Below are 18,938 nucleotides of genomic sequence, written 5' to 3'. Positions count from 1 at the left end.
AGCAGAAACCTCCAACAGCTGCTTTGCGCCGCCCGGGAATCGAACCCTGCGCACAAGAATGGGAATCTTGCATGTTACCACTATACCAGCGGCGCTCGAAAGCGAATTTTAAATGCACCTTTTCTGAGACTGCTTTAGAAATGTAATTTTATTTTATATATTGGCAAAATTCATCTATTTGTGCATTCAGAAAAAAGAGCAGAAACATCCAACAGCTGCTTTGCGCCACCCGGGAATCGAACCCGGCGCAACAGAATGGGAATCTTGCATGTTACCACTACACCAGCGGCACCCGAAAGCGACTTTTAAATGCACCTTTTCTGAGACTGCTTTAGAAATGTAATTTTATTTTATATATTGGCAAAATTCATCTATTTGTGCATTCAGAAAAAAGAGCAGAAACATCCAACAGCTGCTTTGCGCCGCCCGGGAATCGAACCCGGCGCACAAGAATGGGAATCTTGCATGTTACCACTACACCAGCGGCGCTCGAAATCGAATTTTAAATGCACCTTTTCTGAGACTGCTTTAGAAATGTAATTTTATTTTATATATTGGCAAAATTCATCTATTTGTGCATTCAGAAAAAAGAGCAGAAACATCCAACAGCTGCTTTGCGCCGCCCGGGAATCGAACCCGGCGCACAAGAATGGGAATCTTGCATGTTACCACTACACCAGCGGCGCTCGAAATCGAATTTTAAATGCACCTTTTCTGAGACTGCTTTAGAAATGTAATTTTATTTTATATATTGGCAAAATTCATCTATTTGTGCATTCAGAAAAAAGAGCAGAAACATCCAACACCTGCTTTGCTCCGCCCGGGAATCGAACCCGGCGCATTAGAATGGGAATCTTGCATGTTACCACTACACCAGCGGCACCCGAAAGCGACTTTTAAATGCACCTTTTCTGAGACTGCTTTAAAAATGTAATTTTATTTTATATATTGGCAAAATTCATCTATTTGTGCATTCAGAAAAAAGAGCAGAAACATCCAACACCTGCTTTGCTCCGCCCGGGAATCGAACCCGGCGCATTAGAATGGGAATCTTGCATGTTACCACTACACCAGCGGCACCCGAAAGCGACTTTTAAATGCACCTTTTCTGAGACTGCTTTAAAAATGTAATTTTATTTTATATATTGGCAAAATTCATCTATTTGTGCATTCAGAAAAAAGAGCAGAAACATCCAACAGCTGCTTTGCGCCGCCCGGGAATCGAACCCGGCGCACAAGAATAGGAAACTTGCATGTTACCACTACACCAGCGGCGCTCGAAAGCGAATTTTAAATGCACCTTTTCTCAGACTGCTTTAGAAATGTAATTTTATTTTATATATTGGCAAAATTCATCTATTTGTGCATTCAGAAAAAAGAGCAGAAACATCCAACAGCTGCTTTGCACCGCCCGGGAATCGAACCCGGCGCACAAGAAATGGAATCTTGCATGTTACCACTACACCAGCGGCACCCGAAAGCGACTTTTAAATGCACCTTTTCTGAGACTGCTTTAGAAATGTAATTTTATTTTATATATTGGCAAAATTCATCTATTTGTGCATTCAGAAAAAAGAGCAGAAACATCCAACAGCTGCTTTGCGCCGCCCGGGAATCGAACCCGGCGCAAAAGAAAAGGAAACTTGCATGTAACCACTACACCAGCGGCGCTCGAAAGCGACTTTTAAATGCACCTTTTCTGAGACTGCTTTAGAAATGTAATTTTATTTTATATATTGGCAAAATTCATCTATTTGTGCATTCAGAAAAAAGAGCAGAAACATCCAACAGCTGCTTTGCGCCGCCCGGGAATCGAACCCGGCGCACAAGAATGGGAATCTTGCATGTTACCACTACACCAGCGGCGCTCGAAAGCGAATTTTAAATGCACCTTTTCTGAGACTGCTTTAGAAATGTAATTTTATTTTATATATTGGCAAAATTCATCTATTTGTGCATTCAGAAAAAAGAGCAGAAACATCCAACAGCTGCTTTGCGGCGCCCGGGAATCGAACCCGGCGCAACAGAATGGGAATCTTGCATGTTACCACTACACCAGCGGCACCCGAAAGCGACTATTAAATGCACCTTTTCTGAGACTGCTTTAGAAATGTAATTTTATTTTATATAATTGCAAAATTCATCTATTTGTGCATTTAGAAAAAAGAGCAGAAGCATCCAACAGCTGCTTTCCGCCGCCCGGGAATCGAACCCGGTGCACAAGAATGGGAATCTTTCATGTTACCACTGCACCAGCGGAGCTCGAAAGCGACTTTTAAATGCACCTTTTCTGAGACTTCTTTAGAAATGTAATTTTATTTTATATAATGGCAAAATTCATCTATTTGTGCATTCAGAAAAAAGAGCAGAAACATCCAACAGCTGCTTTGCGCCGCCCGGGAAGCGAACCCGGAGCTCAAGAATGGGAATCTTGCATGTTACCACTACACCAGCGGCACCCGAAAGCGACTTTTAAATGCACCTTTTCTGAGACTGCTTTAGAAATGTAATTTTATTTTATATATTTGCAAAATTCATCTATTTGTGCATTCAGAAAAAAAGAGCAGAAACATCCAACAGCTGCTTTGCGCCGCCCGGGAATCGAACCCGGCGCACAAGAATAGGAAACTTGCATGTTACCACTACACCAGCGGCGCTCGAAAGCGACGTTTAAATGCACCTTTTCTGAGACTGCTTTAGAAATGTAATTTTATTTTATATATTGGCAAAATTCATCTATTTGTGCATTCAGAAAAAAGAGCAGAAACATCCAACAGCTGCTTTGCGCCGCCCGGAAATCGAACCCGGCGCACAAGAATGGGAATCTTGCATGTTACCACTACACCAGCGGCGCTCGAAAGCGAATTTTAAATGCACCTTTTCTGAGACTGCTTTAGAAATGTAATTTTATTTTATATATTGGCAAAATTCATCTATTTGTGCATTCAGAAAAAAGAGCAGAAACATCCAGCAGCTGCTTTGCGCCGCCCGGGAATCGAACCCGTCGCAACAGAATGTGAATCTTGCATGTTACCACTACACCAGCGGCACCCGAAAGCGACTTTTAAATGCACCTTTTCTGAGACTGCTTTAGAAATGTAATTTTATTTTATATATTGGCAAAATTTATCTATTTGTGCATTCAGAAAAAAGAGCAGAAACATCCAACAGCTGTTTTGCGCCGCCCGGGAATCGAACCCGGCGCAACAGAATGGGAATCTTGCATGTTACCACTACACCAGCGGCACCCGAAAGCGACTTTTAAATGCACCTTTTCTGAGACTGCTTTAGAAATGTAATTTTATTTTATATATTGGCAAAATTCATCTATTTGTGCATTCAGAAAAAAGAGCAGAAACATCCAACAGCTGCTTTGCGCCGCCCGGAAATCGAACCCGGCGCACAAGAATGGGAATCTTGCATGTTACCACTACACCAGCGGCGCTCGAAAGCGACTTTTAAATGCACCTTTTCTGAGACTGCTTTAGAAATGTAATTTTATTTTATATATTGGCAAAATTCATCTATTTGTGCATTCAGAAAAAAGATCAGAAACATCCAACAGCTGCTTTGCGCCGCCCGGGAATCGAACCCGGCGCACAAGAATGGGAATCTTGCATGTTACCACTACACCAGCGGCGCTCGAAAGCGAATTTTAAATGCACCTTTTCTGAGACTGCTTTAGAAATGTAATTTTATTTTATATAATTGCAAAATTCATCTATTTGTGCATTTAGAAAAAAGAGCAGAAGCATCCAACAGCTGCTTTCCGCCGCCCGGGAATCGAACCCGGTACACAAGAATGGGAATCTTTCATGTTACCACTACACCAGCGGAGCTCGAAAGCGACTTTTAAATGCACCTTTTCTGAGACTGCTTTAGAAATGTAATTTTATTTTATATATTGGCAAAATTCATCTATTTGTGCATTCAGAAAAAAGAGCAGAAACATCCAACAGCTGCTTTGCGCCGCCCGGGAATCGAACCCGGCGCACAAGAATGGGAATCTTGCATGTTACCACTACACCAGCGGCGCTCGAAAGCGAATTTTAAATGCACCTTTTCTGAGACTGCTTTAGAAATGTAATTTTATTTTATATATTGGCAAAATTTATCTATTTGTGCATTCAGAAAAAAGAGCAGAAACATCCAACAGCTGTTTTGCGCCGCCCGGGAATCGAACCCGGCGCAACAGAATGGGAATCTTGCATGTTACCACTACACCAGCGGCACCCGAAAGCGACTTTTAAATGCACCTTTTCTGAGACTGCTTTAGAAATGTAATTTTATTTTATATATTGGCAAAATTCATCTATTGTGCATTCAGAAAAAAGAGCAGAAACATCCAACAGCTGCTTTGCGCCGCCCGGAAATCGAACCCGGCGCACAAGAATGGGAATCTTGCATGTTACCACTACACCAGCGGCGCTCGAAAGCGACTTTTAAATGCACCTTTTCTGAGACTGCTTTAGAAATGTAATTTTATTTTATATATTGGCAAAATTCATCTATTTGTGCATTCAGAAAAAAGAGCAGAAACATCCAACAGCTGCTTTGCGCCGCCCGGGAATCGAACCCGGCGCACAAGAATGGGAATCTTGCATGTTACCACTACACCAGCGGCGCTCGAAAGCGAATTTTAAATGCACCTTTTCTGAGACTGCTTTAGAAATGTAATTTTATTTTATATATTGGCAAAATTTATCTATTTGTGCATTCAGAAAAAAGAGCAGAAACATCCAACAGCTGTTTTGCGCCGCCCGGGAATCGAACCCGGCGCAACAGAATGGGAATCTTGCATGTTACCACTACACCAGCGGCACCCGAAAGCGACTTTTAAATGCACCTTTTCTGAGACTGCTTTAGAAATGTAATTTTATTTTATATATTGGCAAAATTCATCTATTGTGCATTCAGAAAAAAGAGCAGAAACATCCAACAGCTGCTTTGCGCCGCCCGGAAATCGAACCCGGCGCACAAGAATGGGAATCTTGCATGTTACCACTACACCAGCGGCGCTCGAAAGCGACTTTTAAATGCACCTTTTCTGAGACTGCTTTAGAAATGTAATTTTATTTTATATATTGGCAAAATTCATCTATTTGTGCATTCAGAAAAAAGAGCAGAAACATCCAACAGCTGCTTTGCGCCGCCCGGGAATCGAACCCGGCGCACAAGAATGGGAATCTTGCATGTTACCACTACACCAGCGGCGCTCGAAAGCGAATTTTAAATGCACCTTTTCTGAGACTGCTTTAGAAATGTAATTTTATTTTATATAATTGCAAAATTCATCTATTTGTGCATTTAGAAAAAAGAGCAGAAGCATCCAACAGCTGCTTTCCGCCGCCCGGGAATCGAACCCGGTGCACAAGAATGGGAATCTTTCATGTTACCACTACACCAGCGGAGCTCGAAAGCGACTTTTAAATGCACCTTTTCTGAGACTGCTTTAGAAATGTAATTTTATTTTATATATTGGCAAAATTCATCTATTTGTGCATTCAGAAAAAAGAGCAGAAACATCCAACAGCTGCTTTGCGCCGCCCGGGAATCGAACCCGGCGCACAAGAATGGGAATCTTGCATGTTACCACTACACCAGCGGCGCTCGAAAGCGAATTTTAAATGCACCTTTTCTGAGACTGCTTTAGAAATGTAATTTTATTTTATATATTGGCAAAATTCATCTATTTGTGCATTCAGAAAAAAGAGCAGAAACATCCAACAGCTGCTTTGCACCGCCCGGAAATCGAACCCGGCGCACAAGAATGGGAATCTTGCATGTTACCACTACACCAGCGGCACCCGAAAGCGACTTTTAAATGCACCTTTTCTGAGACTGCTTTAGAAATGTAATTTTATTTTATATATTGGCAAAATTCATCTATTTGTGCATTCAGAAAAAAGAGCAGAAACATCCAACAGCTGCTTTGCGCCGCCCGGGAATCGAACCCGGCGCACAAGAATAGGAAACTTGCATGTCACCACTACACCAGCGGCGCTCGAAAGCGACTTTTAAATGCACCTTTTCTGAGACTGCTTTAGAAATGTAATTTTATTTTATATATTGGAAAAATTCATCTATTTGTGCATTCAGAAAAAAGAGCAGAAACATCCAACAGCTGCTTTGCGCCGCCCGGAAATCGAACCCGGCGCACAAGAATGGGAATCTTGCATGTTACCACTACACCAGCGGCGCTCGAAAGCGACTTTTAAATGCACCTTTTCTGAGACTGCTTTAGAAATGTAATTTTATTTTATATATTGGCAAAATTCATCTATTTGTGCATTCAGAAAAAAGAGCAGAAACATCCAACAGCTGCTTTGCACCGCCCGGAAATCGAACCCGGCGCACAAGAATGGGAATCTTGCATGTTACCACTACACCAGCGGCACCCGAAAGCGACTTTTAAATGCACCTTTTCTGAGACTGCTTTAGAAATGTAATTTTATTTTATATATTGGCAAAATTCATCTATTTGTGCATTCAGAAAAAAGAGCAGAAACATCCAACAGCTGCTTTGCGCCGCCCGGGAATCGAACCCGGCGCACAAGAATGGGAATCTTGCATGTTACCACTACACCAGCGGCGCTCGAAAGCGAATTTTAAATGCACCTTTTCTGAGACTGCTTTAGAAATGTAATTTTATTTTATATATTGGCAAAATTCATCTATTTGTGCATTCAGAAAAAAGAGCAGAAACATCCAACAGCTGCTTTGCACCGCCCGGAAATCGAACCCGGCGCACAAGAATGGGAATCTTGCATGTTACCACTACACCAGCGGCACCCGAAAGCGACTTTTAAATGCACCTTTTCTGATACTGCTTTAGAAATGTAATTTTATTTTATATATTGGCAAAATTCATCTATTTGTGCATTCAGAAAAAAGAGCAGAAACATCCAACAGCTGCTTTGCGCCGCCCGGGAATCGAACCCGGCGCACAAGAATAGGAAACTTGCATGTCACCACTACACCAGCGGCGCTCGAAAGCGACTTTTAAATGCACCTTTTCTGAGACTGCTTTAGAAATGTAATTTTATTTTATATATTGGAAAAATTCATCTATTTGTGCATTCAGAAAAAAGAGCAGAAACATCCAACAGCTGCTTTGCGCCGCCCGGAAATCGAACCCGGCGCACAAGAATGGGAATCTTGCATGTTACCACTACACCAGCGGCGCTCGAAAGCGACTTTTAAATGCACCTTTTCTGAGACTGCTTTAGAAATGTAATTTTATTTTATATATTGGCAAAATTCATCTATTTGTGCATTCAGAAAAAAGAGCAGAAACATCCAACAGCTGCTTTGCACCGCCCGGAAATCGAACCCGGCGCACAAGAATGGGAATCTTGCATGTTACCACTACACCAGCGGCACCCGAAAGCGACTTTTAAATGCACCTTTTCTGAGATTGCTTTAGAAATGTAATTTTATTTTATATATTGGCAAAATTCATCTATTTGTGCATTCAGAAAAAAGAGCAGAAACATCCAACAGCTGCTTTGCGCCGCCCGGGAATCGAACCCGGCGCACAAGAATAGGAAACTTGCATGTCACCACTACACCAGCGGCGCTCGAAAGCGACTTTTAAATGCACCTTTTCTGAGACTGCTTTAGAAATGTAATTTTATTTTATATATTAGCAAAATTCATCTATTTGTGCATTCAGAAAAAAGAGCAGAAACATCCAACAGCTGCTTTGCGCCGCCCGGAAATCGAACCCGGCGCACAAGAATGGGAATCTTGCATGTTACCACTACACCAGCGGCGCTCGAAAGCGACTTTTAAATGCACCGTTTCTGAGACTGCTTTAGAAATGTAATTTTATTTTATATATTGGCAAAATTCATCTATTTGTGCATTCAGAAAAAAGAGCAGAAACATCCAACAGCTGCTTTGCGCCGCCCGGGAATCGAACCCGGCGCACAAGAATGGGAATCTTGCATGTTACCACTACACCAGCGGCGCTCGAAAGTGGCTTTTAAATGCACCATTTCTGAGACTGCTTTAGAAATGTAATTTTATTTTATATATTGGCAAAATTCAACTATTTGTGCAGTCAGAAAAAAGAGCAGAAACATCCGACAGCTGCGTTGCGCCGCCCGGGAATCGAACCCGGCGCACAAGAATGCGAATCTTGCATGTTACCACTACACCAGCGGAGCTCGAAAGCGACTTTTAAATGCACCTTTTCTGAGACTGCTTTAGAAATGTAATTTTATTTTATATAATTGCAAAATTCATCTATTTGTGCATTTAGAAAAAAGAGCAGAAGCATCCAACAGCTGCTTTCCGCCGCCCGGGAATCGAACCCGGTGCACAAGAATGGGAATCTTTCATGTTACCACTACACCAGCGGAGCTCGAAAGCGACTTTTAAATGCACCTTTTCTCAGACTGCTTTAGAAATGTAATTTTATTTTATATATTGGCAAAATTCAACTATTTGTGCAGTCAGAAAAAAGAGCAAAAACATCCAACAGCTGCTTTGCGCCTCCCGGGAATCATGCATGTTACCACTACACCAGCGGCGCTCGAAAGCGACTTTTAAATGCACCTTTTCTGAGACTGGTTTAGAAATGTTATTTTATTTTATATATTGGCCAAATTCAACTATTTGTGCATTCAGAAAAAAGAGCAGAAACATCCAACAGCTGCGTTGCGCCGCCCGGGAATCGAACCCGGCGCACAAGAATGGGAATCTTGCATTTTACCACTACACCAGCGGAGCTCGAAAGCGGATTTTAATTGCACCTTTTATGAGACTTCTTTAGAAATGTAATTTTATTTTATATAATGGCAAAATTCATCTATTTGTGCATTAAAAAAAAAGAGCAGAAAAATTCAACAGCTGCGTTGCGCCGCCCGGGAATCGAACCCGGCGCACAAGAATGGGATTCTTGCATGTTAACACTACACCAGCGGCGCTCGAAAGCGGCTTTTAAATGCACCTTTTCTGAGACTGCTTTAGAAATGTAATTTTATTTTCTATAATATCAAAATTCATCTATTTGTGCATTCAGAAAGAAGAGCAGAAGTATCCAACAGATGCTTTGCGCCGCCCGGGAATCGAACCCGGCGCACAAGAATGGGAATCTTGCATGTTATCACTACACCAGCGGCGCTCGAAAGCGACTTTAAATGCACCTTTTCTGAGACTGCTTTAGAAATGTAATTTTATTTTATATATTTCCAAAATTCAACTATTTGTGCATTCATAAAAAAGAGCAGAAGTATCCAACAGCTGCTCTGCGCCGCCCGGGAATCGAACCCGGCGCACAAGAATGGGAATCTTGCATGTTACCATTACACCAGCGGCGCTCGAAAGCGGCTTTTAAATGCACCTTTTCTGAGACTGCTTTAGAAATGTAATTTTATTTTATATAATTGCAAAATTCATCTATTTGTGCATTTAGAAAAAAGAGCAGAAGCATCCAGCAGCTGCTTTCCGCCGCCCGGGAATCGAACCCGGTGCACAAGAATGGGAATCTTTCATGTTACCACTACACCAGCGGAGCTCGAAAGCGACTTTTAAATGCACCTTTTCTCAGACTGCTTTAGAAATGTAATTTTATTTTATATATTGGCAAAATTCAACTATTTGTGCAGTCAGAAAAAAGAGCAAAAACATCCAACAGCTGCTTTGCGCCTCCCGGGAATCATGCATGTTACCACTACACCAGCGGCGCTCGAAAGCGACTTTTAAATGCACCTTTTCTGAGACTGGTTTAGAAATGTTATTTTATTTTATATATTGGCCAAATTCAACTATTTGTGCATTCAGAAAAAAGAGCAGAAACATCCAACAGCTGCTTTGCGCCGCCCGGGAATCGAACCCGGCGCACAAGAATGAGAATCTTGCATGTTACCACTACACCAGCGGAGCTCGAAAGCGGATTTTAAATGCACCTTTTCTGAGACTTCTTTAGAAATGTAATTTTATTTCATATAATGGCAAAATTCATCTATTTGTGCATTCAGAAAAAAGAGCAGAAAAATCCAACAGCTGCGTTGCGCCGCCCGGGAATCGAACCCGGCGCACAAGAATGGGAATCTTGCATGTTACCACTACACCAGCGGAGCTCGAAAGCGGATTTTAATTGCACCTTTTATGAGACTTCTTTAGAAATGTAATTTTATTTTATATATTGGCAAAATTCAACTATTTGTGCAGTCAGAAAAAAGAGCAGAAACATCCGACAGCTGCGTTGCGCCGCCCGGGAATCGAACCCGGCGCACAAGAATGCGAATCTTGCATGTTACCACTACACCAGCGGAGCTCGAAAGCGACTTTTAAATGCACCTTTTCTGAGACTGATTTAGAAATGTAATTTTATTTTATATAATTGCAAAATTCATCTATTTGTGCATTTAGAAAAAAGAGCAGAAGCATCCAACCGCTGGTTTCCGCCTCCCGGGATTCGAACCCGGTGCACAAGAATGGGAATCTTTCATGTTACCACTACACCAGCGGAGCTCGAAAGCGACTTTTAAATGCACCTTTTCTCAGACTGCTTTAGAAATGTAATTTTATTTTATATATTGGCAAAATTCAACTATTTGTGCAGTCAGAAAAAAGAGCAAAAACATCCAACAGCTGCTTTGCGCGTCCCGGGAATCATGCATGTTACCACTACACCAGCGGCGCTCGAAAGCGACTTTTAAATGCACCTTTTCTGAGACTGGTTTAGAAATGTTATTTTATTTTATATATTGGCCAAATTCAACTATTTGTGCATTCAGAAAAAAGAGCAGAAACATCCAACAGCTGCTTTGCGCCGCCCGGGAATCGAACCCGGCGCACAAGAATGAGAATCTTGCATGTTACCACTACACCAGCGGAGCTCGAAAGCGGATTTTAAATGCACCTTTTCTGAGACTTCTTTAGAAATGTAATTTTATTTCATATAATGGCAAAATTCATCTATTTGTGCATTCAGAAAAAAGAGCAGAAACATCCAACAGCTGCTTTGCGCCGCCCGGAAATCGAACCCGGCGCACAAGAATGGGAATCTTTCATGTTACCACTACACCAGCGGAGCTCGAAAGCGACTTTTAAATGCACCTTTTCTCAGACTGCTTTAGAAATGTAATTTTATTTTATATATTGGCAAAATTCAACTATTTGTGCAGTCAGAAAAAAGAGCAAAAACATCCAACAGCTGCTTTGCGCCTCCCGGGAATCATGCATGTTACCACTACACCAGCGGCGCTCGAAAGCGACTTTTAAATGCACCTTTTCTGAGACTGGTTTAGAAATGTTATTTTATTTTATATATTGGCCAAATTCAACTATTTGTGCATTCAGAAAAAAGAGCAGAAACATCCAACAGCTGCTTTGCGCCGCCCGGGAATCGAACCCGGCGCACAAGAATGAGAATCTTGCATGTTACCACTACACCAGCGGAGCTCGAAAGCGGATTTTAAATGCACCTTTTCTGAGACTTCTTTAGAAATGTAATTTTATTTCATATAATGGCAAAATTCATCTATTTGTGCATTCAGAAAAAAGAGCAGAAAAATCCAACAGCTGCGTTGCGCCGCCCGGGAATCGAACCCGGCGCACAAGAATGGGAATCTTGCATGTTACCACTACACCAGCGGAGCTCGAAAGCGGATTTTAATTGCACCTTTTATGAGACCTCTTTAGAAATGTAATTTTATTTTATATATTGGCAAAATTCAACTATTTGTGCAGTCAGAAAAAAGAGCAGAAACATCCGACAGCTGCGTTGCGCCGCCCGGGAATCGAACCCGGCGCACAAGAATGCGAATCTTGCATGTTACCACTACACCAGCGGAGCTCGAAAGCGACTTTTAAATGCACCTTTTCTGAGACTGATTTAGAAATGTAATTTTATTTTATATAATTGCAAAATTCATCTATTTGTGCATTTAGAAAAAAGAGCAGAAGCATCCAACCGCTGGTTTCCGCCTCCCGGGATTCGAACCCGGTGCACAAGAATGGGAATCTTTCATGTTACCACTACACCAGCGGAGCTCGAAAGCGACTTTTAAATGCACCTTTTCTCAGACTGCTTTAGAAATGTAATTTTATTTTATATATTGGCAAAATTCAACTATTTGTGCAGTCAGAAAAAAGAGCAAAAACATCCAACAGCTGCTTTGCGCGTCCCGGGAATCATGCATGTTACCACTACACCAGCGGCGCTCGAAAGCGACTTTTAAATGCACCTTTTCTGAGACTGGTTTAGAAATGTTATTTTATTTTATATATTGGCCAAATTCAACTATTTGTGCATTCAGAAAAAAGAGCAGAAACATCCAACAGCTGCTTTGCGCCGCCCGGGAATCGAACCCGGCGCACAAGAATGAGAATCTTGCATGTTACCACTACACCAGCGGAGCTCGAAAGCGGATTTTAAATGCACCTTTTCTGAGACTTCTTTAGAAATGTAATTTTATTTCATATAATGGCAAAATTCATCTATTTGTGCATTCAGAAAAAAGAGCAGAAAAATCCAACAGCTGCGTTGCGCCGCCCGGGAATCGAACCCGGCGCACAAGAATGGGAATCTTGCATGTTACCACTACACCAGCGGAGCTCGAAAGCGACTTTAAATGCACCTTTTCTGAGACTGCTTTAGAAATGTAATTTTATTTTATATATTGCCAAAATTCAACTATTTGTGCATTCATAAAAAAGAGCAGAAGTATCCAACAGCTGCTCTGCGCCGCCCGGGAATCGAACCCGGCGCACAAGAATGGGAATCTTGCATGTTACCATTACACCAGCGGCGCTCGAAAGCGGCTTTTAAATGCACCTTTTCTGAGACTGCTTTAGAAATGTAATTTTATTTTATATAATTGCAAAATTCATCTATTTGTGCATTTAGAAAAAAGAGCAGAAGCATCCAGCAGCTGCTTTCCGCCGCCCGGGAATCGAACCCGGTGCACAAGAATGGGAATCTTTCATGTTACCACTACACCAGCGGAGCTCGAAAGCGACTTTTAAATGCACCTTTTCTGAGACTGCTTTGGAAATGTAATTTTATTTTATATATTGGCAAAATTCAACTATTTGTGCAGTCAGAAAAAAGAGCAAAAACATCCAACAGCTGCTTTGCGCCTCCCGGGAATCATGCATGTTACCACTACACCAGCGGCGCTCAAAAGCGACTTTTAAATGCACCTTTTCTGAGACTGGTTTAGAAATGTAATTTTATTTTATATACTGGCCAAATTCAACTATTTGTGCATTCAGAAAAAAGAGCAGAAACATCCAACAGCTGCGTTGCGCCGCCCGGGAATCGAACCCGGCGCACAAGAATGGGAATCTTGCATGTTACCACTACACAAGCGGCGCTCGAAAGCGGCTTTTAAATGCACCTTTTCTGAGACTGCTTTAGAAATGTAATTTTATTTTCTATAATGGCAAAATTCATCTATTTGTGCATTCAGAAAAAAGAGCAGAAGTATCCAACCGCTGGTTTCCGCCTCCCGGGATTCGAACCCGGTGCACAAGAATGGGAATCTTGCATGTTACCACAACACCATCGGCGCTGGAAAGCGGCTTTTAAATGCACCTTTTCTGAGACTGGTTTAGAATTGTAATTTTATTTTATATAATGGCAAAATACATCTATTTGTGCATTCAGAAAAAAGAGCACAAACATCCAACAGATGCTTTGCGCCGCCGGGGAATCGAACCCGGTGCACAAGAATGGGAATCTTTCATGTTACCACTACACCAGCGGCGCTCGAAAGCGGCTTTTAAATGCACCTTTTCTGAGACTGCTTTAGAAATGTAATTTTATTTTATATATTGGGAAAATTCAACTATTTGTGCAGTCAGAAAAAAGAGCAGAAACATCCGACAGCTGCTTTGCGCCACCCGGGAATCGAACCCGGCGCACAAGAATGGGATTCTTGCATGTTAACACTACACCAGCGGCGCTCGAAAGCGGCTTTTAAATGCACCTTTTCTGAGACTGCTTTAGAAATGTAATTTTATTTTCTATAATATCAAAATTCATCTATTTGTGCATTCAGAAAGAAGAGCAGAAGTATCCAACAGATGCTTTGCGCCGCCCGGGAATCGAACCCGGCGCACAAGAATGGGAATCTTGCATGTTACCACTACACCAGCGGCGCTCGAAAGCGACTTTAAATGCACCTTTTCTGAGACTGCTTTAGAAATGTAATTTTATTTTATATATTGCCAAAATTCAACTATTTGTGCATTCATAAAAAAGAGCAGAAGTATCCAACAGCTGCTCTGCGCCGCCCGGGAATCGAACCCGGCGCACAAGAATGGGAATCTTGCATGTTACCATTACACCAGCGGCGCTCGAAAGCGGCTTTTAAATGCACCTTTTCTGAGACTGCTTTAGAAATGTAATTTTATTTTATATAATTGCAAAATTCATCTATTTGTGCATTTAGAAAAAAGAGCAGAAGCATCCAGCAGCTGCTTTCCGCCGCCCGGGAATCGAACCCGGTGCACAAGAATGGGAATCTTTCATGTTACCACTACACCAGCGGAGCTCGAAAGCGACTTTTAAATGCACCTTTTCTGAGACTGCTTTGGAAATGTAATTTTATTTTATATATTGGCAAAATTCAACTATTTGTGCAGTCAGAAAAAAGAGCAAAAACATCCAACAGCTGCTTTGCGCCTCCCGGGAATCATGCATGTTACCACTACACCAGCGGCGCTCAAAAGCGACTTTTAAATGCACCTTTTCTGAGACTGGTTTAGAAATGTAATTTTATTTTATATACTGGCCAAATTCAACTATTTGTGCATTCAGAAAAAAGAGCAGAAACATCCAACAGCTGCGTTGCGCCGCCCGGGAATCGAACCCGGCGCACAAGAATGGGAATCTTGCATGTTACCACTACACCAGCGGCGCTCGAAAGCGGCTTTTAAATGCACCTTTTCTGAGACTGCTTTAGAAATGTAATTTTATTTTCTATAATGGCAAAATTCATCTATTTGTGCATTCAGAAAAAAGAGCAGAAGTATCCAACCGCTGGTTTCCGCCTCCCGGGATTCGAACCCGGTGCACAAGAATGGGAATCTTGCATGTTACCACAACACCATCGGCGCTGGAAAGCGGCTTTTAAATGCACCTTTTCTGAGACTGGTTTAGAATTGTAATTTTATTTTATATAATGGCAAAATACATCTATTTGTGCATTCAGAAAAAAGAGCACAAACATCCAACAGATGCTTTGCGCCGCCGGGGAATCGAACCCGGTGCACAAGAATGGGAATCTTTCATGTTACCACTACACCAGCGGCGCTCGAAAGCGGCTTTTAAATGCACCTTTTCTGAGACTGCTTTAGAAATGTAATTTTATTTTATATATTGGGAAAATTCAACTATTTGTGCAGTCAGAAAAAAGAGCAGAAACATCCGACAGCTGCTTTGCGCCACCCGGGAATCGAACCCGGCGCACTAGAATGGGAATCTTGCATGTTACCACTACACCAGCGGCGCTCGACAGCGGCTTTTAAATGCACCTTTTCTGAGACTGCTTTAGAAATGTAATTTTATTTTATATAATGGCAAAATTCAAATATTTGTGCATTCAGAAAAAAGAGCAGAAACATCCAACAGCTGCGTTGCGCCGCCCGGGAATCGAACCCGGCGCACTAGAATGGGAATCTTGCATGTTACCACTACACCAGCGGCGCTCGAAAGCGGCTTTTAAATGCACCTTTTCTGAGACTGCTTTAGAAATGTAATTTTATTTTCTATAATGGCAAAATTCATCTATTTGTGCATTCAGAAAAAAGAGCAGAAGTATCCAACAGCTGGTGTCCGCCTCCCGGGATTCGAACCCGGTGCACAAGAAAGGGAATCTTGCATGTTACCACTACACCAGCGGCGCTGGAAAGCGGCTTTTAAATGCACCTTTTCTGAGACTGGTTTAGAATTGTAATTTTATTTTATATAATGGCAAAATACATCTATTTGTGCATTCAGAAAAAAGAGCACAAACATCCAACAGATGCTTTGCGCCGCCCGGGAATCGAACCCGGTGCACAAGAATGGGAATCTTTCATGTTACCACTACACCAGCGGCGCTCGAAAGCGGCATTTAAATGCACCTTTTCTGAGACTGCTTTAGAAATGTAATTTTATTTTATATATTGGCAAAATTCAACTATTTGTGCAGTCAGAAAAAAGAGCAGAAGTATCCAACAGATTCTTTGCGCCGCCCGGGAATCGAACCCGGCGCACAAGAATGGGAATCTTGCATGTTACCACTACACCAGCGGCGCTCGAAAGCGACTTTAAATGCACCTTTTCTGAGACTGCTTTAGAAATGTAATTTTATTTTATATATTGAAAAATTCAACTATTTGTGCATTCATAAAAAAGAGCAGAAGTATCCAACAGCTGCTCTGCGCCGCCCGGGAATCGAACCCGGCGCACAAGAATGGGAATCTTGCATGTTACCATTACACCAGCGGCGCTCGAAAGCGGCTTTTAAATGCACCTTTTCTGAGACTGCTTTAGAAATGTAATTTTATTTTATATAATTGCAAAATTCATCTATTTGTGCATTTAGAAAAAAGAGCAGAAGCATCCAACAGCTGCTTTCCGCCGCCCGGGAATCGAACCCGGTGCACAAGAATGGGAATCTTTCATGTTACCACTACACCAGCGGAGCTCGATAGCGACTTTAAAATGCACCTTTTCTCAGACTGCTTTAGAAATGTAATTTTATTTTATATATTGGCAAAATTCAACTATTTGTGCAGTCAGAAAAAAGAGCAAAAACATCCAACAGCTGCTTTGCGCCTCCCGGGAATCATGCATGTTACCACTACACCAGCGGCGCTCAAAAGCGACTTTTAAATGCACCTTTTCTGAGACTGGTTTAGAAATGTAATTTTATTTTATATACTGGCCAAATTCAACTATTTGTGCATTCAGAAAAAAGAGCAGAAACATCCAACAGCTGCGTTGCGCCGCCCGGGAATCGAACCCGGCGCACAAGAATGGGAATCTTGCATGTTACCACTACACCAGCGGCGCTCGAAAGCGGCTTTTAAATGCACCTTTTCTGAGACTGCTTTAGAAATGTAATTTTATTTTCTATAATGGCAAAATTCATCTATTTGTGCATTCAGAAAAAAGAGCAGAAGTATCCAACCGCTGGTTTCCGCCTCCCGGGATTCGAACCCGGTGCACAAGAATGGGAATCTTGCATGTTACCACAACACCATCGGCGCTGGAAAGCGGCTTTTAAATGCACCTTTTCTGAGACTGGTTTAGAATTGTAATTTTATTTTATATAATGGCAAAATACATCTATTTGTGCATTCAGAAAAAAGAGCACAAACATCCAACAGATGCTTTGCGCCGCCGGGGAATCGAACCCGGTGCACAAGAATGGGAATCTTTCATGTTACCACTACACCAGCGGCGCTCGAAAGCGGCTTTTAAATGCACCTTTTCTGAGACTGCTTTAGAAATGTAATTTTAATTTATATATTGGGAAAATTCAACTATTTGTGCAGTCAGAAAAAAGAGCAGAAACATCCGACAGCTGCTTTGCGCCACCCGGGAATCGAACCCGGCGCACTAGAATGGGAATCTTGCATGTTGCCACTACACCAGCGGCGCTCGACAGCGGCTTTTAAATGCACCTTTTCTGAGACTGCTTTAGAAATGTAATTTTATTTTATATAATGGCAAAATTCAAATATTTGTGCATTCAGAAAAAAGAGCAGAAACATCCAACAGCTGCGTTGCGCCGCCCGGGAATCGAACCCGGCGCACTAGAATGGGAATCTTGCATGTTACCACTACACCAGCGGCGCTCGAAAGCGGCTTTTAAATGCACCTTTTCTGAGACTGCTTTAGAAATGTAATTTTATTTTCTATAATGGCAAAATTCATCTATTTGTGCATTCAGAAAAAAGAGCAGAAGTATCCAACAGCTGGTGTCCGCCTCCCGGGATTCGAACCCGGTGCACAAGAAAGGGAATCTTGCATGTTACCACTACACCAGCGGCGCTGGAAAGCGGCTTTTAAATGCACCTTTTCTGAGACTGGTTTAGAATTGTAATTTTATTTTATATAATGGCAAAATACATCTATTTGTGCATTCAGAAAAAAGAGCACAAACATCCAACAGATGCTTTGCGCCGCCCGGGAATCGAACCCGGTGCACAAGAATGGGAATCTTTCATGTTACCACTACACCAGCGGCGCTCGAAAGCGGCATTTAAATGCACCTTTTCTGAGACTGCTTTAGAAATGTAATTTTATTTTATATATTGGCAAAATTCAACTATTTGTGCAGTCAGAAAAAAGAGCAGAAGTATCCAACAGATTCTTTGCGCCGCCCGGGAATCGAACCCGGCGCACAAGAATGGGAATCTTGCATGTTACCACTACACCAGCGGCGCTCGAAAGCGACTTTAAATGCACCTTTTCTGAGACTGCTTTAGAAATGTAATTTTATTTTATATATTGAAAAATTCAACTATTTGTGCATTCATAAAAAAGAGCAGAAGTATCCAACAGCTGCTCTGCGCCGCCCGGGAATCGAACCCGGCGCACAAGAATGGGAATCTTGCATGTTACCATTACACCAGCGGCGCTCGAAAGCGGCTTTTAAATGCACCTTTTCTGAGACTGCTTTAGAAATGTAATTTTATTTTATATAATTGCAAAATTCATCTATTTGTGCATTTAGAAAAAAGAGCAGAAGCATCCAACAGCTGCTTTCCGCCGCCCGGGAATCGAACCCGGTGCACAAGAATGGGAATCTTTCATGTTACCACTACACCAGCGGAGCTCGATAGCGACTTTAAAATGCACCTTTTCTCAGACTGCTTTAGAAATGTAATTTTATTTTATATATTGGCAAAATTCAACTATTTGTGCAGTCAGAAAAAAGAGCAGAAACATCCAACAGCTGCTTTCCGCCGCCCGGGAATCGAAC

General features: G+C 41.9%; 60 non-coding genes across 60 annotated transcripts; all 60 read right to left on the bottom strand.

Annotated features, from left to right (window-relative positions):
• Positions 1–24: 24 nt before the first annotated feature.
• Trnag-ccc (transfer RNA glycine (anticodon CCC)) lies at positions 25–95 on the bottom strand. Its single transcript has one exon. It is a non-coding gene; the product is annotated as a tRNA-Gly (tRNA).
• Positions 96–418: 323 nt separating this feature from the next.
• Trnag-ccc (transfer RNA glycine (anticodon CCC)) lies at positions 419–489 on the bottom strand. Its single transcript has one exon. It is a non-coding gene; the product is annotated as a tRNA-Gly (tRNA).
• Positions 490–615: 126 nt separating this feature from the next.
• Trnag-ccc (transfer RNA glycine (anticodon CCC)) lies at positions 616–686 on the bottom strand. Its single transcript has one exon. It is a non-coding gene; the product is annotated as a tRNA-Gly (tRNA).
• Positions 687–1,206: 520 nt separating this feature from the next.
• Positions 1,207–1,277, bottom strand: Trnar-ccu (transfer RNA arginine (anticodon CCU)). The gene has a single exon. It is a non-coding gene; the product is annotated as a tRNA-Arg (tRNA).
• Positions 1,278–1,797: 520 nt separating this feature from the next.
• Positions 1,798–1,868, bottom strand: Trnag-ccc (transfer RNA glycine (anticodon CCC)). The gene has a single exon. It is a non-coding gene; the product is annotated as a tRNA-Gly (tRNA).
• A 520-nt stretch (positions 1,869–2,388) lies between these two features.
• Positions 2,389–2,459, bottom strand: Trnag-ccc (transfer RNA glycine (anticodon CCC)). Its single transcript has one exon. It is a non-coding gene; the product is annotated as a tRNA-Gly (tRNA).
• Positions 2,460–2,586: 127 nt separating this feature from the next.
• Positions 2,587–2,657, bottom strand: Trnar-ccu (transfer RNA arginine (anticodon CCU)). Its single transcript has one exon. It is a non-coding gene; the product is annotated as a tRNA-Arg (tRNA).
• Positions 2,658–2,783: 126 nt separating this feature from the next.
• Trnag-ccc (transfer RNA glycine (anticodon CCC)) lies at positions 2,784–2,854 on the bottom strand. Its single transcript has one exon. It is a non-coding gene; the product is annotated as a tRNA-Gly (tRNA).
• Positions 2,855–3,374: 520 nt separating this feature from the next.
• Positions 3,375–3,445, bottom strand: Trnag-ccc (transfer RNA glycine (anticodon CCC)). The gene has a single exon. It is a non-coding gene; the product is annotated as a tRNA-Gly (tRNA).
• A 126-nt stretch (positions 3,446–3,571) lies between these two features.
• Trnag-ccc (transfer RNA glycine (anticodon CCC)) lies at positions 3,572–3,642 on the bottom strand. Its single transcript has one exon. It is a non-coding gene; the product is annotated as a tRNA-Gly (tRNA).
• Positions 3,643–3,965: 323 nt separating this feature from the next.
• Trnag-ccc (transfer RNA glycine (anticodon CCC)) lies at positions 3,966–4,036 on the bottom strand. The gene has a single exon. It is a non-coding gene; the product is annotated as a tRNA-Gly (tRNA).
• A 322-nt stretch (positions 4,037–4,358) lies between these two features.
• Trnag-ccc (transfer RNA glycine (anticodon CCC)) lies at positions 4,359–4,429 on the bottom strand. Its single transcript has one exon. It is a non-coding gene; the product is annotated as a tRNA-Gly (tRNA).
• A 126-nt stretch (positions 4,430–4,555) lies between these two features.
• Trnag-ccc (transfer RNA glycine (anticodon CCC)) lies at positions 4,556–4,626 on the bottom strand. The gene has a single exon. It is a non-coding gene; the product is annotated as a tRNA-Gly (tRNA).
• A 322-nt stretch (positions 4,627–4,948) lies between these two features.
• Positions 4,949–5,019, bottom strand: Trnag-ccc (transfer RNA glycine (anticodon CCC)). Its single transcript has one exon. It is a non-coding gene; the product is annotated as a tRNA-Gly (tRNA).
• Positions 5,020–5,145: 126 nt separating this feature from the next.
• On the bottom strand, positions 5,146–5,216 carry Trnag-ccc (transfer RNA glycine (anticodon CCC)). Its single transcript has one exon. It is a non-coding gene; the product is annotated as a tRNA-Gly (tRNA).
• A 323-nt stretch (positions 5,217–5,539) lies between these two features.
• On the bottom strand, positions 5,540–5,610 carry Trnag-ccc (transfer RNA glycine (anticodon CCC)). Its single transcript has one exon. It is a non-coding gene; the product is annotated as a tRNA-Gly (tRNA).
• A 126-nt stretch (positions 5,611–5,736) lies between these two features.
• Trnag-ccc (transfer RNA glycine (anticodon CCC)) lies at positions 5,737–5,807 on the bottom strand. The gene has a single exon. It is a non-coding gene; the product is annotated as a tRNA-Gly (tRNA).
• Positions 5,808–5,933: 126 nt separating this feature from the next.
• Positions 5,934–6,004, bottom strand: Trnar-ccu (transfer RNA arginine (anticodon CCU)). Its single transcript has one exon. It is a non-coding gene; the product is annotated as a tRNA-Arg (tRNA).
• A 126-nt stretch (positions 6,005–6,130) lies between these two features.
• Trnag-ccc (transfer RNA glycine (anticodon CCC)) lies at positions 6,131–6,201 on the bottom strand. Its single transcript has one exon. It is a non-coding gene; the product is annotated as a tRNA-Gly (tRNA).
• Positions 6,202–6,327: 126 nt separating this feature from the next.
• On the bottom strand, positions 6,328–6,398 carry Trnag-ccc (transfer RNA glycine (anticodon CCC)). The gene has a single exon. It is a non-coding gene; the product is annotated as a tRNA-Gly (tRNA).
• Positions 6,399–6,524: 126 nt separating this feature from the next.
• Positions 6,525–6,595, bottom strand: Trnag-ccc (transfer RNA glycine (anticodon CCC)). Its single transcript has one exon. It is a non-coding gene; the product is annotated as a tRNA-Gly (tRNA).
• A 126-nt stretch (positions 6,596–6,721) lies between these two features.
• Trnag-ccc (transfer RNA glycine (anticodon CCC)) lies at positions 6,722–6,792 on the bottom strand. The gene has a single exon. It is a non-coding gene; the product is annotated as a tRNA-Gly (tRNA).
• Positions 6,793–6,918: 126 nt separating this feature from the next.
• Trnar-ccu (transfer RNA arginine (anticodon CCU)) lies at positions 6,919–6,989 on the bottom strand. Its single transcript has one exon. It is a non-coding gene; the product is annotated as a tRNA-Arg (tRNA).
• Positions 6,990–7,115: 126 nt separating this feature from the next.
• Trnag-ccc (transfer RNA glycine (anticodon CCC)) lies at positions 7,116–7,186 on the bottom strand. The gene has a single exon. It is a non-coding gene; the product is annotated as a tRNA-Gly (tRNA).
• A 126-nt stretch (positions 7,187–7,312) lies between these two features.
• Trnag-ccc (transfer RNA glycine (anticodon CCC)) lies at positions 7,313–7,383 on the bottom strand. Its single transcript has one exon. It is a non-coding gene; the product is annotated as a tRNA-Gly (tRNA).
• Positions 7,384–7,509: 126 nt separating this feature from the next.
• Positions 7,510–7,580, bottom strand: Trnar-ccu (transfer RNA arginine (anticodon CCU)). The gene has a single exon. It is a non-coding gene; the product is annotated as a tRNA-Arg (tRNA).
• Positions 7,581–7,706: 126 nt separating this feature from the next.
• On the bottom strand, positions 7,707–7,777 carry Trnag-ccc (transfer RNA glycine (anticodon CCC)). The gene has a single exon. It is a non-coding gene; the product is annotated as a tRNA-Gly (tRNA).
• A 126-nt stretch (positions 7,778–7,903) lies between these two features.
• On the bottom strand, positions 7,904–7,974 carry Trnag-ccc (transfer RNA glycine (anticodon CCC)). The gene has a single exon. It is a non-coding gene; the product is annotated as a tRNA-Gly (tRNA).
• A 126-nt stretch (positions 7,975–8,100) lies between these two features.
• Trnaa-cgc (transfer RNA alanine (anticodon CGC)) lies at positions 8,101–8,171 on the bottom strand. Its single transcript has one exon. It is a non-coding gene; the product is annotated as a tRNA-Ala (tRNA).
• Positions 8,172–8,862: 691 nt separating this feature from the next.
• Trnag-ccc (transfer RNA glycine (anticodon CCC)) lies at positions 8,863–8,933 on the bottom strand. Its single transcript has one exon. It is a non-coding gene; the product is annotated as a tRNA-Gly (tRNA).
• Positions 8,934–9,059: 126 nt separating this feature from the next.
• Positions 9,060–9,130, bottom strand: Trnag-ccc (transfer RNA glycine (anticodon CCC)). The gene has a single exon. It is a non-coding gene; the product is annotated as a tRNA-Gly (tRNA).
• Positions 9,131–9,255: 125 nt separating this feature from the next.
• Trnag-ccc (transfer RNA glycine (anticodon CCC)) lies at positions 9,256–9,326 on the bottom strand. The gene has a single exon. It is a non-coding gene; the product is annotated as a tRNA-Gly (tRNA).
• Positions 9,327–9,820: 494 nt separating this feature from the next.
• Positions 9,821–9,891, bottom strand: Trnae-cuc (transfer RNA glutamic acid (anticodon CUC)). Its single transcript has one exon. It is a non-coding gene; the product is annotated as a tRNA-Glu (tRNA).
• Positions 9,892–10,017: 126 nt separating this feature from the next.
• Positions 10,018–10,088, bottom strand: Trnag-ccc (transfer RNA glycine (anticodon CCC)). The gene has a single exon. It is a non-coding gene; the product is annotated as a tRNA-Gly (tRNA).
• A 126-nt stretch (positions 10,089–10,214) lies between these two features.
• Trnaa-cgc (transfer RNA alanine (anticodon CGC)) lies at positions 10,215–10,285 on the bottom strand. The gene has a single exon. It is a non-coding gene; the product is annotated as a tRNA-Ala (tRNA).
• Positions 10,286–10,779: 494 nt separating this feature from the next.
• On the bottom strand, positions 10,780–10,850 carry Trnae-cuc (transfer RNA glutamic acid (anticodon CUC)). The gene has a single exon. It is a non-coding gene; the product is annotated as a tRNA-Glu (tRNA).
• A 494-nt stretch (positions 10,851–11,344) lies between these two features.
• On the bottom strand, positions 11,345–11,415 carry Trnae-cuc (transfer RNA glutamic acid (anticodon CUC)). The gene has a single exon. It is a non-coding gene; the product is annotated as a tRNA-Glu (tRNA).
• Positions 11,416–11,541: 126 nt separating this feature from the next.
• Trnag-ccc (transfer RNA glycine (anticodon CCC)) lies at positions 11,542–11,612 on the bottom strand. Its single transcript has one exon. It is a non-coding gene; the product is annotated as a tRNA-Gly (tRNA).
• A 126-nt stretch (positions 11,613–11,738) lies between these two features.
• Trnaa-cgc (transfer RNA alanine (anticodon CGC)) lies at positions 11,739–11,809 on the bottom strand. Its single transcript has one exon. It is a non-coding gene; the product is annotated as a tRNA-Ala (tRNA).
• A 494-nt stretch (positions 11,810–12,303) lies between these two features.
• Trnae-cuc (transfer RNA glutamic acid (anticodon CUC)) lies at positions 12,304–12,374 on the bottom strand. The gene has a single exon. It is a non-coding gene; the product is annotated as a tRNA-Glu (tRNA).
• Positions 12,375–12,500: 126 nt separating this feature from the next.
• Trnag-ccc (transfer RNA glycine (anticodon CCC)) lies at positions 12,501–12,571 on the bottom strand. The gene has a single exon. It is a non-coding gene; the product is annotated as a tRNA-Gly (tRNA).
• A 125-nt stretch (positions 12,572–12,696) lies between these two features.
• On the bottom strand, positions 12,697–12,767 carry Trnag-ccc (transfer RNA glycine (anticodon CCC)). The gene has a single exon. It is a non-coding gene; the product is annotated as a tRNA-Gly (tRNA).
• A 494-nt stretch (positions 12,768–13,261) lies between these two features.
• Trnag-ccc (transfer RNA glycine (anticodon CCC)) lies at positions 13,262–13,332 on the bottom strand. Its single transcript has one exon. It is a non-coding gene; the product is annotated as a tRNA-Gly (tRNA).
• Positions 13,333–13,655: 323 nt separating this feature from the next.
• On the bottom strand, positions 13,656–13,726 carry Trnag-ccc (transfer RNA glycine (anticodon CCC)). The gene has a single exon. It is a non-coding gene; the product is annotated as a tRNA-Gly (tRNA).
• Positions 13,727–14,049: 323 nt separating this feature from the next.
• On the bottom strand, positions 14,050–14,120 carry Trnag-ccc (transfer RNA glycine (anticodon CCC)). The gene has a single exon. It is a non-coding gene; the product is annotated as a tRNA-Gly (tRNA).
• A 125-nt stretch (positions 14,121–14,245) lies between these two features.
• Trnag-ccc (transfer RNA glycine (anticodon CCC)) lies at positions 14,246–14,316 on the bottom strand. Its single transcript has one exon. It is a non-coding gene; the product is annotated as a tRNA-Gly (tRNA).
• Positions 14,317–14,810: 494 nt separating this feature from the next.
• Positions 14,811–14,881, bottom strand: Trnag-ccc (transfer RNA glycine (anticodon CCC)). The gene has a single exon. It is a non-coding gene; the product is annotated as a tRNA-Gly (tRNA).
• A 323-nt stretch (positions 14,882–15,204) lies between these two features.
• On the bottom strand, positions 15,205–15,275 carry Trnag-ccc (transfer RNA glycine (anticodon CCC)). The gene has a single exon. It is a non-coding gene; the product is annotated as a tRNA-Gly (tRNA).
• A 126-nt stretch (positions 15,276–15,401) lies between these two features.
• Positions 15,402–15,472, bottom strand: Trnag-ccc (transfer RNA glycine (anticodon CCC)). The gene has a single exon. It is a non-coding gene; the product is annotated as a tRNA-Gly (tRNA).
• A 126-nt stretch (positions 15,473–15,598) lies between these two features.
• On the bottom strand, positions 15,599–15,669 carry Trnag-ccc (transfer RNA glycine (anticodon CCC)). Its single transcript has one exon. It is a non-coding gene; the product is annotated as a tRNA-Gly (tRNA).
• Positions 15,670–15,992: 323 nt separating this feature from the next.
• On the bottom strand, positions 15,993–16,063 carry Trnag-ccc (transfer RNA glycine (anticodon CCC)). Its single transcript has one exon. It is a non-coding gene; the product is annotated as a tRNA-Gly (tRNA).
• Positions 16,064–16,189: 126 nt separating this feature from the next.
• Trnag-ccc (transfer RNA glycine (anticodon CCC)) lies at positions 16,190–16,260 on the bottom strand. The gene has a single exon. It is a non-coding gene; the product is annotated as a tRNA-Gly (tRNA).
• Positions 16,261–16,384: 124 nt separating this feature from the next.
• On the bottom strand, positions 16,385–16,455 carry Trnag-ccc (transfer RNA glycine (anticodon CCC)). Its single transcript has one exon. It is a non-coding gene; the product is annotated as a tRNA-Gly (tRNA).
• Positions 16,456–16,949: 494 nt separating this feature from the next.
• Positions 16,950–17,020, bottom strand: Trnag-ccc (transfer RNA glycine (anticodon CCC)). Its single transcript has one exon. It is a non-coding gene; the product is annotated as a tRNA-Gly (tRNA).
• A 323-nt stretch (positions 17,021–17,343) lies between these two features.
• Positions 17,344–17,414, bottom strand: Trnag-ccc (transfer RNA glycine (anticodon CCC)). Its single transcript has one exon. It is a non-coding gene; the product is annotated as a tRNA-Gly (tRNA).
• A 126-nt stretch (positions 17,415–17,540) lies between these two features.
• Trnag-ccc (transfer RNA glycine (anticodon CCC)) lies at positions 17,541–17,611 on the bottom strand. The gene has a single exon. It is a non-coding gene; the product is annotated as a tRNA-Gly (tRNA).
• A 126-nt stretch (positions 17,612–17,737) lies between these two features.
• Trnag-ccc (transfer RNA glycine (anticodon CCC)) lies at positions 17,738–17,808 on the bottom strand. Its single transcript has one exon. It is a non-coding gene; the product is annotated as a tRNA-Gly (tRNA).
• A 323-nt stretch (positions 17,809–18,131) lies between these two features.
• Positions 18,132–18,202, bottom strand: Trnag-ccc (transfer RNA glycine (anticodon CCC)). The gene has a single exon. It is a non-coding gene; the product is annotated as a tRNA-Gly (tRNA).
• A 126-nt stretch (positions 18,203–18,328) lies between these two features.
• On the bottom strand, positions 18,329–18,399 carry Trnag-ccc (transfer RNA glycine (anticodon CCC)). Its single transcript has one exon. It is a non-coding gene; the product is annotated as a tRNA-Gly (tRNA).
• A 124-nt stretch (positions 18,400–18,523) lies between these two features.
• Trnag-ccc (transfer RNA glycine (anticodon CCC)) lies at positions 18,524–18,594 on the bottom strand. The gene has a single exon. It is a non-coding gene; the product is annotated as a tRNA-Gly (tRNA).
• Between the last annotated feature and the right edge of the window lie 344 nt (positions 18,595–18,938).

The sequence above is a fragment of the Argiope bruennichi genome, chromosome 10, assembly GCF_947563725.1.
Source record: "Argiope bruennichi chromosome 10, qqArgBrue1.1, whole genome shotgun sequence".
Classification (NCBI taxonomy): domain Eukaryota; kingdom Metazoa; phylum Arthropoda; class Arachnida; order Araneae; family Araneidae; genus Argiope; species Argiope bruennichi.
The sequence above is the reverse complement of the archived record's forward strand: the minus strand, read 5'-3'. Positions and strand labels throughout refer to the sequence as shown.